Source organism: Myxocyprinus asiaticus, chromosome 17, assembly GCF_019703515.2.
Source record: "Myxocyprinus asiaticus isolate MX2 ecotype Aquarium Trade chromosome 17, UBuf_Myxa_2, whole genome shotgun sequence".
NCBI lineage: Eukaryota > Metazoa > Chordata > Actinopteri > Cypriniformes > Catostomidae > Myxocyprinus > Myxocyprinus asiaticus.
This window is the reverse complement of record NC_059360.1, coordinates 41,259,416-41,273,024: the sequence shown is the minus strand read 5'-3', so window position 1 is coordinate 41,273,024 and position 13,609 is coordinate 41,259,416. Positions and strand designations below refer to the sequence as shown.

The 13,609-nt window shown below is 41.6% G+C and overlaps 1 protein-coding gene across 1 annotated transcript in view; it reads left to right on the top strand.

Moving 5' to 3' along the window:
• The first annotated feature begins 8,213 nt into the window (after window positions 1-8,213).
• The window catches only part of lrfn5a (leucine rich repeat and fibronectin type III domain containing 5a), a 132,956-nt gene continuing 127,560 nt past the window's right edge, over window positions 8,214-13,609 (top strand). The window contains exon 1 of the mRNA XM_051723075.1: window positions 8,214-8,330. The gene's annotated coding sequence lies outside the window, so the exon portion shown is untranslated. The remainder of the gene's footprint in view (window positions 8,331-13,609) is intronic.

The following is a 13,609-nucleotide window of genomic DNA, read 5'->3' as shown; positions in this document are numbered from 1 at the left end:
TCCGTACCACTGGCCTAATAATGGATTCGCCGCGAGCTGTTTAATTGCGGAGTGCATCATTCCAAATGTGTTATATTACCCGTCACTTTGCATTCCCTTCTGTTCATAAGCAGCATTCAGTTTCATGCAGTAGCATAGGAATGATGTAAACTGCACTAACCTCAAAATTTTCTAGAAAGGCTTGAAAAGCTAAGAAGTATTAAAGCTGTAGGTGCAATTGTTTCAGTATTAGCATACAGTATTTTTCTTCTATGCCAGCTTAATTTGCAGAGACAACTATAAGTAAGCCATTTGTATGTTGATTTGCAAGAAAAGTGTAATACTGGCTCTGTGGTGCCATCAAAACATTGCACTGTTTGTTTGAGCATCCCAACCAGAATGACAATGGAGGGGACGGGACTAACTGTTCCTATACCAATGGCAAATAGGAGAGTGTTCAAGAAATCATTATTTTTGCAAATCCGTTTTGTGATGCTAATAGTGCAGAAATTACGCACTTCTACTTTAAACAAATATTTGTCTGAAATAATCACTATGATATCTATAAAATCACATTATGTAGATTGTTGTAGACTCAGGGTTGGCATACATGTGTGTGTGTGTGGCATTCAGCTTTGTATAATCCTGAATATTTTCTTTACCTTTATTCATTTAGCAGACGCTTTTATGCAAAGTGACTTACAAAATGAGAAAGGATACAACATAAGCAATTAATCTTAAGGAGATAGTAACATGAAGTGCTGCAATGCAAAGTTTAAATTTGATTAAGAAAGCACAAGCCAAGGCAGAGATTAGAGCATGTGGCAGTGGGGGCGTGGTCGAGCGTCCATCCGGAGAGAAAGCATTAAATGTGCATACACCTGAGCCAGATAATGATTAACACCTGTTTCCAATTGCAGTGAGCTTGGGGAGAGTGGTATAAAAGGGACCACACCAGCGGCAAGAAGACAGAGAGAGTCAGGGACAAAGAGACCTGGGGCATGTTTAATCTCAAAACAGTGTGCACTGTTTTGCTACGGTTTCCGGGTTGAACGACATGTTTCCTCAAAACGGTGTGAAACAGTGTGCAACGGGCTTTGAGGTACGTTTTCTCTCGTTTGGTGGGTGTGTCAGAGGTGTTACCCAATCAGCAGCGATGTGTATATAAACCTGCCATATTAAAAAGGCAGTGTGCACAATGGATCCAACTAAAAACCTTTACAAATGTGTCCACTGCAGCTTGTTGTATGCAACAATTGAAGACATTAGAAGAAATGTTTGCCTTGTCATCCTGAAATGCGAGGCAAATGTTGGATCACCATAATTAGGAACCACAGTTTCCACATATCCCTTCACTCGATTGGGATATTCTCTGCTATTCTCGATGGCAAGGGCAGTAACTGTAACAGCAAGCATATTTTGAAGAATAAAACACGTATTTAAACCGATTTCATCAGGCTCCGAAAATTCTTCGAAAAGAACACAAAGAACGGCCTTCTCAGCTGCCATAGTTGCAATGCTTGCGTAATACAACAGGGTGTTCAATGCACCACCATTTCCGTTTAAATACATTTTTTGCTACGTTTTGTCGGTGCTGAACATGCCCCTGTTGTGAAGCTGATGAGTTATTGTGAAGCTGAAAAGCTGTTATGTTATTGTGAAGCTGTAAAACGCTGGAGTTTATTAATTAAAAGCCTTACCTGTGAGTCGACGAAACCAGTTCCCTGTGTCCTCCTTCCTCTCCTGGCATGAAGTTTGTTATACTGGTGCCAAAAGCCTCGTGTTGAACCAAGCATTGGTGGATAGTAGTCTGGTTACAACCGATGTCCACCAAGATTTGATGAGTACTCCCCTTGACACTTACCAGTATCCTGTACACTCCGGCCCGATCGAGGGCAGCCCGTGTAGTGTCAGGGATCTGGACCACAGTTCCCAGCTTCATCACAGGGCATTGATCTCGGAAGTGCCCGGGATCCCAGCAACTCCAGCAGACTGGCCCAGGTGCTACGCCCGCATCTGCATCGGCGGGCACATCCACCTGAGGGGGAGAGTGGTGAGGCACTGAAGTCACCGGGGGGGGACAAACCGGAGCCGGCTTTGGCACCAGTGTAACAAACTTAATGCCAGGAGGGGAAGGAGGATGCAGGAAACTGGTTTCTTTGACTCACAGGTAAGGCTTTTAATTAATAAACTCCAGCGCTTTACAGCTTCACAATAACACAACAGCTTTCAGCTTCACAACAGGCCTCTTTGTCCCTGACTCTCTCTGTCTTCTTTCCGCTTGCATGGTCCCTTTTATACTGCTCTCCTCAAGCTTACTGCAATTGGAAACAGGTGTTAATCATTATCTGGCTCAGGTGTATGCACCCTTACCGCTTTCTCTCTCTCCGGAATGATTGTAGGTAAGCTGGTGCAGACAGTGACTGTTCTGAATGCCTGCATCAGAGCCCTGAATTTAATAGATGCAGCAACTGTCAGCCAGTGTCAAGAGACAAGGAGGGGTGTAGCATGTGCTCTTTTGGGTTCGTTGAAGACCAGCCATGCTGCTGCATTCTGGATCACTTGAAGGGTCCTGATTGTGCATGCAGGAAGGCCGGCAAAAAACATAACAGTAGTCCAGTCTAGATATGCAAAAGCTGTAAAAGGCATGGCATTTCAACAACTAGCATCCCACCAAGTATCTGTTTTTAGAATTCTCGGCTGCTCATAGATTGTTATTTTCTCAACGATTTCGAATGATGCAGTTTTGATACCAAGCTTTTGCAATTAGATCTTTTGCATAATAGAGATTCTTATTACCCACAGTGACAGTTGAACATCAAATAACAATCTAAGTTGAGCTAATGTGAAACTATGGCCTTTGAGCTCCACCAGGCCACTGATCTAATGAAAAGAAAATGAGGATGTCCCAAAGACAGAGAGGCAACACAAATTATTCAGAGAGACAGATTTTCACCTGGAGTAAATCAATGTCCTAAATAAAGGGCAGAGGAGAGATCTACAATTGACAGATCCAATATCAATGAGCAGTCAGGAATTATTTAACATGCTTTCAGTCCCCAGGGCAAGAAACAGGGCCCTAAAAACTGAGGTATGGTTAGGGGGTCCAGTGAGACTTATTGTAGTGTCTCGTGACACAGGGAGAGTCTGAAGGTCGATAGAAATTCAGTACTGAAGCAGAAATGTTGGACAGACTGCAGGCTTGGAGGAATGAAATTCCACCTATAGCAGTGCAATGGCTTACAAACATTTATAGCTGACCATGTAATTCCACTACTCTCTGCAGATATATTTGTGGGTAACACTTTACCACTCTGTTTCAAAAACTACCCAGACAACTAATCAAATGTCTTTAATTTTTGTACTATGGCATAATTCTTAAGATCACAAGGCCCAATATAAATATATTTTACACTTATTCCCAATATTACAAAATATATTGAAATAAATAAGCAGATAAAAATTATTGTAATGATAAGTCAGAGTTGAGATCCATGTGCAGCTTTAATCATAATAGACGTAGTAATACAGACAGGCAGGTGTTCAATTGCCAGCAACAGTACTATCAAAGGAAATCCAGAGTGGTAGTAAATAAACAGGCAAGAGGTCAGGGCAGGCAGTAGACAATCACAGGTTATATCCAAGAAATCAAGGCAGTAATAGTAGGCAGGCAGCAACGGGTCAAGACAGGGTAAACAGACCAGGATCATACACAGATAATACAGAAAACTCAGAGAACACTTAAAAATGTCAGCCAGGGCAAAAAAAGACTTCGCAATGATAGAGAGTGTGAGTGAGACTTAAATAGCTGAGTAAATTGGAAACAGGTGAACAGGTAATCATTGCCAGGTACGGGGATTATGGGAAATGGAGTCCAGAGAGTTAAAGTCAATCTCCAGGAGATTGAGCCCTCTTGTGGTGAATGGGAGGAACAAAGGCGGGATTCATGACATAGATCCCCCCCTCCCCCCCTGCAAGCGGCTCCTGAAGTGAGAAGGTAGGCAATGCCGGGGTCCAAAGAAACCAGGGCAGATCAGGTAGATGACCAGGGAACCAAGGAAACCAGAGCAAATCAGGCAGAGGGCCAGGATACCAAGGGAGCCAGAGCAGACCAGACGGACGGCCATGAGACCAGGGATACCAGAGCAGACCAGGTGGATGGCCAGGAGACCCAGAAGACCAGAGCAGATCAGGTGGATGAGCAGGAGACCCAGAAGACCAGAGCGGATCAGGCAGATGGCCATGAGACCAAGAGGACCAGAGCAATCAGGCAGATGGCCAGGAGATTCAGAAGACCAGAACAGATCAGGCAGAGGCCAGGAGACCCAGAAGACCAGAGCAGATCAGGTGGACGGCCATGAGACCAAGGGGACCAGAGCAGATCAGGTGGTTGGCCAGGAGACCCAGGAGGCCATCTCAGGGTAGGGACTGGATCAGAAGTCCTGGTTGACAACCACAGAGCTGAAACAGGGTCAGGAGGCCTGGGTGGTGACCCCAGATTGGAGACTGGAGCCATGGAAGACTCTGAGGGTGGAGCCGTGGTAGGCGGAGCTGTAGGAGGCTCGAGGAGCGGAGCCATAGAAGGTGGAGCCATGGGAGGCTCAAGGGGCAAAGCCATGCAAGGCAGAGCCATGGGAGACTCGAGACTAAGAGTCCAGGATGACTGGGAAATTACCTCAGTGGTCATGAACATGAGCAGAGTCTCGGGAACGACCTTTCTGGTCGTGGGCATGGACAGAGACTCAGGAACGGTCTCTGTGGTCATGAACATGGGCTGAGACTCAGAGACGACCTCTGTGGTCCTGAACATGGGCTGAGACTCGGAGATGACCTCTGTGGTCATGAACATGGGCTGAGACTCGGAGATGACCTCTGTGGTCGTGGGCATGGACTGAGACTCGGGAAAGACTTCTGTGGTTGTTAACATAGACTGAGACTCAGAGACGAAAGCCTTTCTCTTCCTCCTCCTCTGGGAGGCCGAAATTGGTGGTGCAGGCTCTGGGATGGACGAGGCTGGCAACACAGGCTCTGGGACGGATGAAGCTTCCAGCTCGTTGGCCGTGGCAGGCATGGGCGTTGGCCTGTTGGCCGTGGCAGGCGTGGGCACTGACAATTTGTGGGAAAGGGTTTTCGTAGCCCTATACACCTATATCAGTGGTGGATAATTCAACTTGGAGACAAGGTTTGTGAAGGACCTCAAGGCCGGGGCTGCGGAAGGCAAGATTATGACATGGCATGGAAACAACTCAGACTTGACTGGAACATGGAGTGGAGTAGGCTGTGGCATTGCTGAGACATGGCATAGAGCAGGCTGAGGCGTGGCTGAAGCATGGCATGGAGCAGGCTGAGGCGTGGCTGAAGCATGGCATGGAGCAGGCTGAGGCGTGGCTGAAGCATGGCATGGAGCAGGCTGAGGCGTGGCTGAAGCATGGCATGGAGCATGCTGAGGCGTGGCTGAAGCATGGCATGGAGCAGGCTGAGGCGTGGCTGAAGCATGGCATGGAGCAGGCTGAGGCGTGGCTGTGACATGGCATGGAACAGGCTGAGGCGTGGCTGTGACATGGCATGGAGCAGGCTGAGGCGTGGCTGTGACATGGCATGGAGCAGGCTGAGGCGTGGCTGAGACATGGCATGGAGCAGGCTGAGGCGTGGCTGAGACATGGCATGGAGCAGGCTGAGGTGTGGCTGTGACATGGCATGGAGTAGGCTGAGGCATGGCTGAGACATGGCATGGAGCAGGCTGAGGCGTGGCTGAGACATGGCATGGAGCAGACTCAGGCTTGGCTGTGACATGGCATGGAGCAGGCTGAGGGGTCTCTGAGACATGGCATGGAGCAGGCTGAGGTGTGGCTGTGACATGGCATGGAGCAGGCTTAAGCGTGGCTGTGACATGGCATGGAGCAGACTCAGATGTGGCTGTGACATGGCATTACCTTGATTAAGAGAATGCAGTTGATCTCCGGCATCTTTGCCTCCTACTGGATGTTCAAACGCAGCATGAAATTGTTGGAGGATGTAACAGAATGAAGGGAATGTTGTTCTGCCGCCATTCCATACTGCCGCAATCCAATCTAACGTCTTACTGGTAAGCAGCGAACAAACAAAGGAAATGCAGCTCTCATCAGTGGGGTATAGTGTGGGTTGTTGATTAACAAACCGAGAACATTGGAGCAGAAATCCCTTACAGTTTGCTGGTGATCCATTGAATTTCTCAGGAAAGGCAAAGCGTGGGTGAGTTGTGAATGTGCTAGGTGAGGCCGGGTAAGCTGCTGGAGTGGATGACGAGGCTGAAGGGTTTGGTGTTGGTAAACGGAAGCTTTGCAAAGTTTTAACAACCTCCTCTGTTAACGATGACAGCCAGTCAAGCTGTTGGTGGTGTACGGCCGATACATCCACTTGCGCTGAGACCTCGGTGGTGAGTTGCAGAAAAGCCGCTGGATCAGTTTGTGGCGAAGTCTTCTGTAATGATAAGTCAGCGGAGTTGAGATCCATGTGCAGCTTTAATCATAATAGACATAGTGATACAGACAGGCAAGGGTTCAATCACCAGCAACAGTACTATAAAAGGAAATCCAGAATGGTAGTAAATAAACAGGCAAGAGGTCAGGGCAGATGGCAGACAATCACAGGTTATATCCAGGAAATCAAGGCAGTAATAGTAGGCAGGCAGCAACGGGTCAAGACAGGGTAAACGGACCAGGATCATACACAGATAATACAGAAAACTCAGAGAACACTTAGAAATATCAGCCAGGGCAAAACAAGACTTTGCAATGATAGCGAGTGAGACTTAAATAGCTGAGTAAATTGGAAAGAGTTGAACAGGTAATCATTGCCAGGTACGGGGATTATGGGAAATGGAGTCCAGAGAGTTAAAGTCAATCTCCAGGTGATGGAGCCCTCTGGTGGTGAGTGGGAGGAACAACAAAGGCGGGATTCATGACAATTATATAATCATAAGACTTAAGTGGGCCCTGACAACATTATTCTTTGTATACAACCTCCATTACTAAGAAACAAAATAAAGCAATAACCCTTTAGAGTCATTAGAATTATAGCCTTAAAGCAAATTGCAAAGACAAGTCAGACTCCCCACGAATGCAAGTATGGAGTGGAGAGAAATAATATCAAGGAGGAAAACAAGGATGGAGTGAAAAGAAATATATTAGATGGAGAACTCAATAACATATAAGACTAAGATCCTAAAATTTGACACATATGGGTACTGCTTAATGAAGTAATATTATAATATTAAATGATGATGATTCTTTCTGTTTGACTTTATGGTTAATGTACTAAACTATTATACTGCCCTAAAAAAGCAAAATGCGAAATTGAGTTATGGCTGAAACAGATCTCTTTGATCTGTCCGGTGACAGATGAGTTTGTCTCATATGCTGAAATTCAGAGAAACATTTGTGTGAAAAAGCAGTAACTAGAAAATCCACATAAAAATGTTTCTAATTTTTTTCTCAGTTTCAGTGTTAGTTACTGAGTTTGGCCTATACTCCATGGTAAAGAAGTGTATATAATTTAGGAGGGAAAAGATAACTTGTTTGACCTGACAAAGACACTATTTGAGTTGAAACGTTTAGCAGTGTGCCAGCATCTCTACTCATTCTTATGAATTTTAACTTGTAGCTATGCACCTGCATCCTTTTAGATGTGCGTATATTACCTCTTAACTTTAAACAGCAGTTAACCTTCAGTTTGATTGTATTTGTATTCTAAACTTATTTCTGCTAAGATTTGCTGAGAAAGGAAACTGTATTATCATGAGTTCTAGGGTCAGTGGATATTCAATTCTTAGCCCAGACCTCTTTAAATTTGTTTGGGGCCATTTGTTAATGAAATATTGGAATATGATATATTTAAAAAAAATATACGTTGAATTGTTACATCTGTTAGGAGTCATTCTTAATAAATTAATCTTTCAATACTACTGGAGGTACAACCAGAAGGTCCCAGTGCATAAGCAGTTATGTCAAAGGCAGTAGACAGAAGAAAATATAAGTCAATTTCACGCTTTAAGAGCCCTCAAAAAAATGTGGTCACAGGAAAACATCTACTATATATAGATTTTTTATGATACTATCGATTAGGTTTAGCATTGAGGTTAAGGACAGGGAGGTCAGTTTTGTTGGTTTAAAACTTGATAGAGCATTAACCTTAAAAACCTCATGTGTTTGGTGAACATTAACTCACTTTTAGCTCCACACATTGGACATTTCACATCAGAAATGTTCCTACTTCTTGAAAACCTGAACGAGTATATCTGTATCATAAAGTAACTATCTAACTACAGTGGCGAACAGATCAACCTGAATGTAAACAAGTTCACTGAAACTGAGGTAAGATACAGACATTTTCAGACATATGTATTGCAAACATCAATTTTGAATACATTTAATTTAAGTTTCATTTAAAGGGGTCATGATATGCCTTTTTTATTATTATTTTAATGTTTCTTGAGGTTCACTTATTAGTAAAGTTTTTTTGCACAAAAAACAGTCATATATTTGTAAAACATGATAATTTACAACCCTTATTCTGACTATCTGTCAGAAACGCTTGGTTTTGGTGTTGCTTCTCCATTAAGACTTGACAGTAAACGTACACAGTTATGATTGGCTCTCTGCTCTTGACTGACCTACTCTCTCCTTGCCATCTCATTACTCACCATTAATGGACAGGCTACAGAAGTGATAATGTAAAGTAGGCATTGATGTGTTGTTGTGGAGGCGGACAGATGCAAATGTCTACCACTGCGTGACATCACAATGTGGAGGAAGTAGAGAACGAGTTGTAGAGAATTAGCGACTTTGTGACAGGGTATATTTACAACTGCCAGCATTCATCACCAATTATATCATAACCAATTGCATAATGGTTAGCTTATGATCAAGTTGATCGGCACTTAATATTAATTCTTACAGTAATACTACTTTCATGGCTATTGAAAATAATATCACAAATAGATTTAAATACGGTTTATGAGCAATGCAGCATTTTAGGATTTACAGATTTCTAGGGATAGATATGATTTGATAAAATACACAGTCAAATTCTCTTTGAATACAAATAAGACTTTATTAACTAATCTACAACATAAAACTAACACACATACAGTAGACAAACATAAAACATAGGTTGGTGAGTGAGCTTTGACATAATATGAAATAGAAATAATCTGTAATGGAAAAATGAACTTTATGCAGTCTACAGACCATGCCTTGAGATGCCATAATTACTTAATTTAGTATGCAATCGGGTACAAAATTACTTCTAAAACACCAGCACTTTCAGCGAAAGTTTGGAGGTTTGTACTTGGTTTCTTGGCTGGGTCCGAAGAAAGTCTTTGTCTTTTGCGTCGATGGATGGGTGATGGAATGTCCAGGCCGAGCACCGGAAGTGGGACTCCCTGCGCATGTGTGCAAGATGAAGAATGAAGAACAGAGAGCAAAGTTGAGTTGAGGTTGGCCGTCTTTCGCTATGTCACATGGTCATTTCTGTCCTCCCCTAAGATAATTAATTTACGACCTATTGTTCTCAGGTTTGTGAATTTCCTGCTCAAAAAGTGAACATTTTAATCATGACTTTCATAAGAGAACTATAACTGCAAATAACCCAAAAATACTTCACACCATCACTCTGGAATTTAAAAAACAATAAATTACATACCAAACACTAGTACTTTCTTATTAAATTACAGTTATAATTCAGTTATAATGCATGATAAACTTCTTAATATTTAGTTTGTTAGTTTTAAAAATGGGAAATACATTACACATTATGAGAAACATAATTGTCGGGGTTATCATTTGCATATGATGCATTTGTCAATTTTTGTTAAAATCCTACACACAGTTGTGTATTTGGATAGTAGTGAAATAAGACCAAAGTCCATGTCAAATGTTCCTGAATTAAGCTTCATGTGAGCTGGTAAGCCAGAAACATGCATCATGATCAGTATAGTAATTTTAAGTGTAGAGAGTTGGTTATATTGAAGAACAACGGAGGTTTCCATGGCGGTCATAGAACAGTCTCTCAACTTATCAGTCACGTGATGAGTTAAGTTGGGGGTTTATCTGATTAAGAACAAAGAGGAGGGAGATTTTGTTGTGCTTTCCCTACAGTTAAGATTTGCCAGATGCGACAAACTTAGATTGCTGGCACCAGTCAGAATTCATTTATAGCTCAGGAGAAAGTCAGTGTAGGTATCACTTATCAGTCATTTAGACTCTTTGGCTGTTGAGGACAATACCAATATTGCCGCTCTAACACTTCTGGTGTTCGAACTTTACCTCCTACTGGCAGTTTACCATTACGTTAGCAATCCAGTTCTATAAATATATCAGAGCACCGCATTTGATCTCTGATCATAACTTTTCGACTAAGAAGTGAGCATGAGCTTTTCATCTTTCTTAAGCAATTTATTTATGCCTGCTCGCCAGGTGATTCACATTCTCTCTACTCTTTCTCTCTGTCCTTTCCTCCATGCCTTTTGCCTTCTCTCTTGTCAAGCTAGATTGGAGTTGCCCATGTAGCCAGTCTCCAAAATGCCTCTCTTTAGAACCTAACATTATCTGAACAGAAAGGCCGCTAATAGAAAAGCTCTCTTCTCTCACTCACCCCTGTAGATGTGCGGCACAATGAAGCCATGCTGGAGCATGAATATTTATGAATTTTCACTGCCATTTCTAAAAGTGTCAGAAGGAAGCAGAGCATTTCACAGAAGCATCAGCTCTGCTTTTTCCAAAAAAGAGCAAAGGAACAGTGTAAGTGTGAGAGAACGAGAGAAGAAATAGCAAAAGTTGAAAAAAGGAAAGGGCACAGGAGCTTACAGTCATGTCACCCATCCTAAAAAATCTCCAATTTAATCAGATGCACTAAGAAAAGCTCCAGAGAAAGAGAGTATCTCACCACAATCACAGAATAATAAACTTCTCCCTTTGAAAAATGGAATATATACAAACTTCAAGGACATGTTTGACATTTCTGAAGTTATTTCTGATACTTTTAGTTGAAGCACTGAAAATAAATTGAATTCCGGGTTGTCACTGGTGGGATTTTGCACACCGTGTTGTTACATACTGTACGGTAAACCATTAATGGGCGTAGACATAATATGAACATGTCCATTTGGTCAATTGCAATGAAAGCTTGCCCTTCAGACTGGTTTTTTAGATGTCTTTCAAAAAAATATATATAAATCAGACGTGAACTCTGGTCTCCAAGGACCCGATATGGTGAGGGAGAAAGTGAAACAAGAGAGGATAAAACAAATGGAAGCAGACATTGGGCTCTAACTGAGAATTATGTGGGCTCACCATGATATATTCAAGTGGTGTAAAGTATGTGTGGACATTGGTAGCTTGTGGCTTAGTGACATAGCCTAAGAAAGGGGGTCCTGCGAGTCCTCTAAAAATAGAACACAATTTTTTACTGAGTGTGTGTTAAAATTTGATATGAATATTAAAAGATAACTGTAGGTTTTGAAGTTGAATGAGCAGCCCATTTATTTGTATTTGAGTACATTTAAACATTATTCAGACACAACATTAAAATACTGTACCATCTTTTAATCTTCTGTTTTGTGATACAATTCCTAACAACTTTTCTGTTTTGTTAAAAAAAAAAAAAAAGAAAAAGAAAAACAGAAAGAGTATAACATTTACAGCACACCTTCATTATAAACATGAACATTGCAACATACTCTCAAAATAATACATCATTATAGTGACTTTTTGCTTGCACCACTAATAAGTCCCCCTTCGTCCATATTTTAAATGTCACTCTGATGCCATATTTAACTCATTTCAGAGTATTTCAATAATTTGCTCAAGGCTACATATTAAAAAGAAATGAATTGAAAATGGTGAAATCATGTACTCATTGCTGTATAATTTAATACTTATTTTGATTGCTATAGGACACAAGGGAGTTTTCCAAATGTGAGAAAGCACCATCAAATTATAATAAAAATAATTCTTTATTTGTGCGCTGTATTCCGGAACTTACAGCATAAGTGTGTGATGGCTTTTTTGTGAGAAACGGATCTAAATTTAAGTTAATTTAATAATCAGTGCTTAAACATTCACATATTACCGCCTCAAGAAGCATTGCGACAGCTTGGATGTAAGTGATGTCAAATGTCATTGTTTCTCACATGTCTTGTGACCAATTGTGACATTTTAATATTTGAATGTATCTTTTGAATGAGATAAACCATATCATATGGTTTCAGAAGACTTTAAATACAGCATTGGAATACTTTTATAGTGCTTTCTGTTTTTTGCATCTTATCACTTGGCTTGTTGAATGCGTTTCCACGGAGACGTAGCGTGTGTGGAGGCTTCATGCTATTCTCCGTGGTAACACACTCAACAAGCCACGTGATTAAATGCACAGATTGACGTCTCAGATGTGGAGGCAACTGAGATTCGTCCTCCACCACCCGGATTAAGGCGTCACCACGCCACCATGAGGACTTAGAGCGTATTGGGAATTGGGCATTCCAAATTGGGGAGAAAAGGCATAGAAATACAGATAATAAAGCAATAGTGAGACATTTACTCTCTTTTTGAGCTTATTATTTTCATAGCCTAAGTAAAATGAAATTTGATGAGCTCATTATTATGAGAACAATTTCTATTTATATGTTGGAGGTGAAAAACAGGGTAAAGTCCATCCCTGCAGCAGGGTGCTCATTGTTCATTGGTAAAATGAGCCAGACTGTTTCAGTGCTATGGCAGGGCTAACTTGGAGGATCCACCACTAAGGACAGTGTACTTTTAACCCAGCTCCTCTTAGAAGCAATAGTTCTTTGCAGTATTGATCCAAGTCAACAACACTTTATTTCAGCACTGGATAAACTGAGAGATATCCAGTAATTTCTCCTAATATGTGCGCTAAAATGAGAGTCAAGATAGCCAGGCTGCACTAACTCATAACCTCAATAGCTGGCAAGCACATGACCTTATTATTTTAGATTCGGATTTGTGTGTGCCGATGCACATTGTGCCAAACTTATATTCACTTATGCATGCCTCTCTCTCTGGTTACTTCTGCCAGTTCTATTCTCCAGGTTCTATTTCCATTCCAGACAGTGTGTGATACTTATATCAACATCATTGCAATGCAGCTCGAGTTTGTCCTCATCCTTGCTGGTGCTCAGACCTCTGGCTTTGACACCTGGAATGCTCTGGAGTATATTTCCTCTCAACTGAGTCAATGTGAGAAAGAGTATAATGACATAGTCCTGTGCTCTGGTCCAAAACCTAGTGAGCTGCCAATGGAGGTAGCATTTTAAGGTATCAAAAGTGATCCCAATGCAAAGGTTGTTTTAAACTGTAGCTAATTTAATTATGCTGCTTCTTAAGGGGATATTTCAATTCTGCATGTTTGATATTGCTGAAGGTCTTTTTTAAATAATTCTGGTAACCCATAAGTAATAAGTCAAGTGTTACCACATAAGTATATAGGAATTACTAATGATCTGGCCATTATTCTAAAGTGAGGGACATGGTAACACATTATTAATTAATGAGATCTTACTGTTTCCTTCCTTGGGAGTTAAAGGTTATCTGGACCATTATTCTAAAGTGAAAACACATTATAGACCATTAAT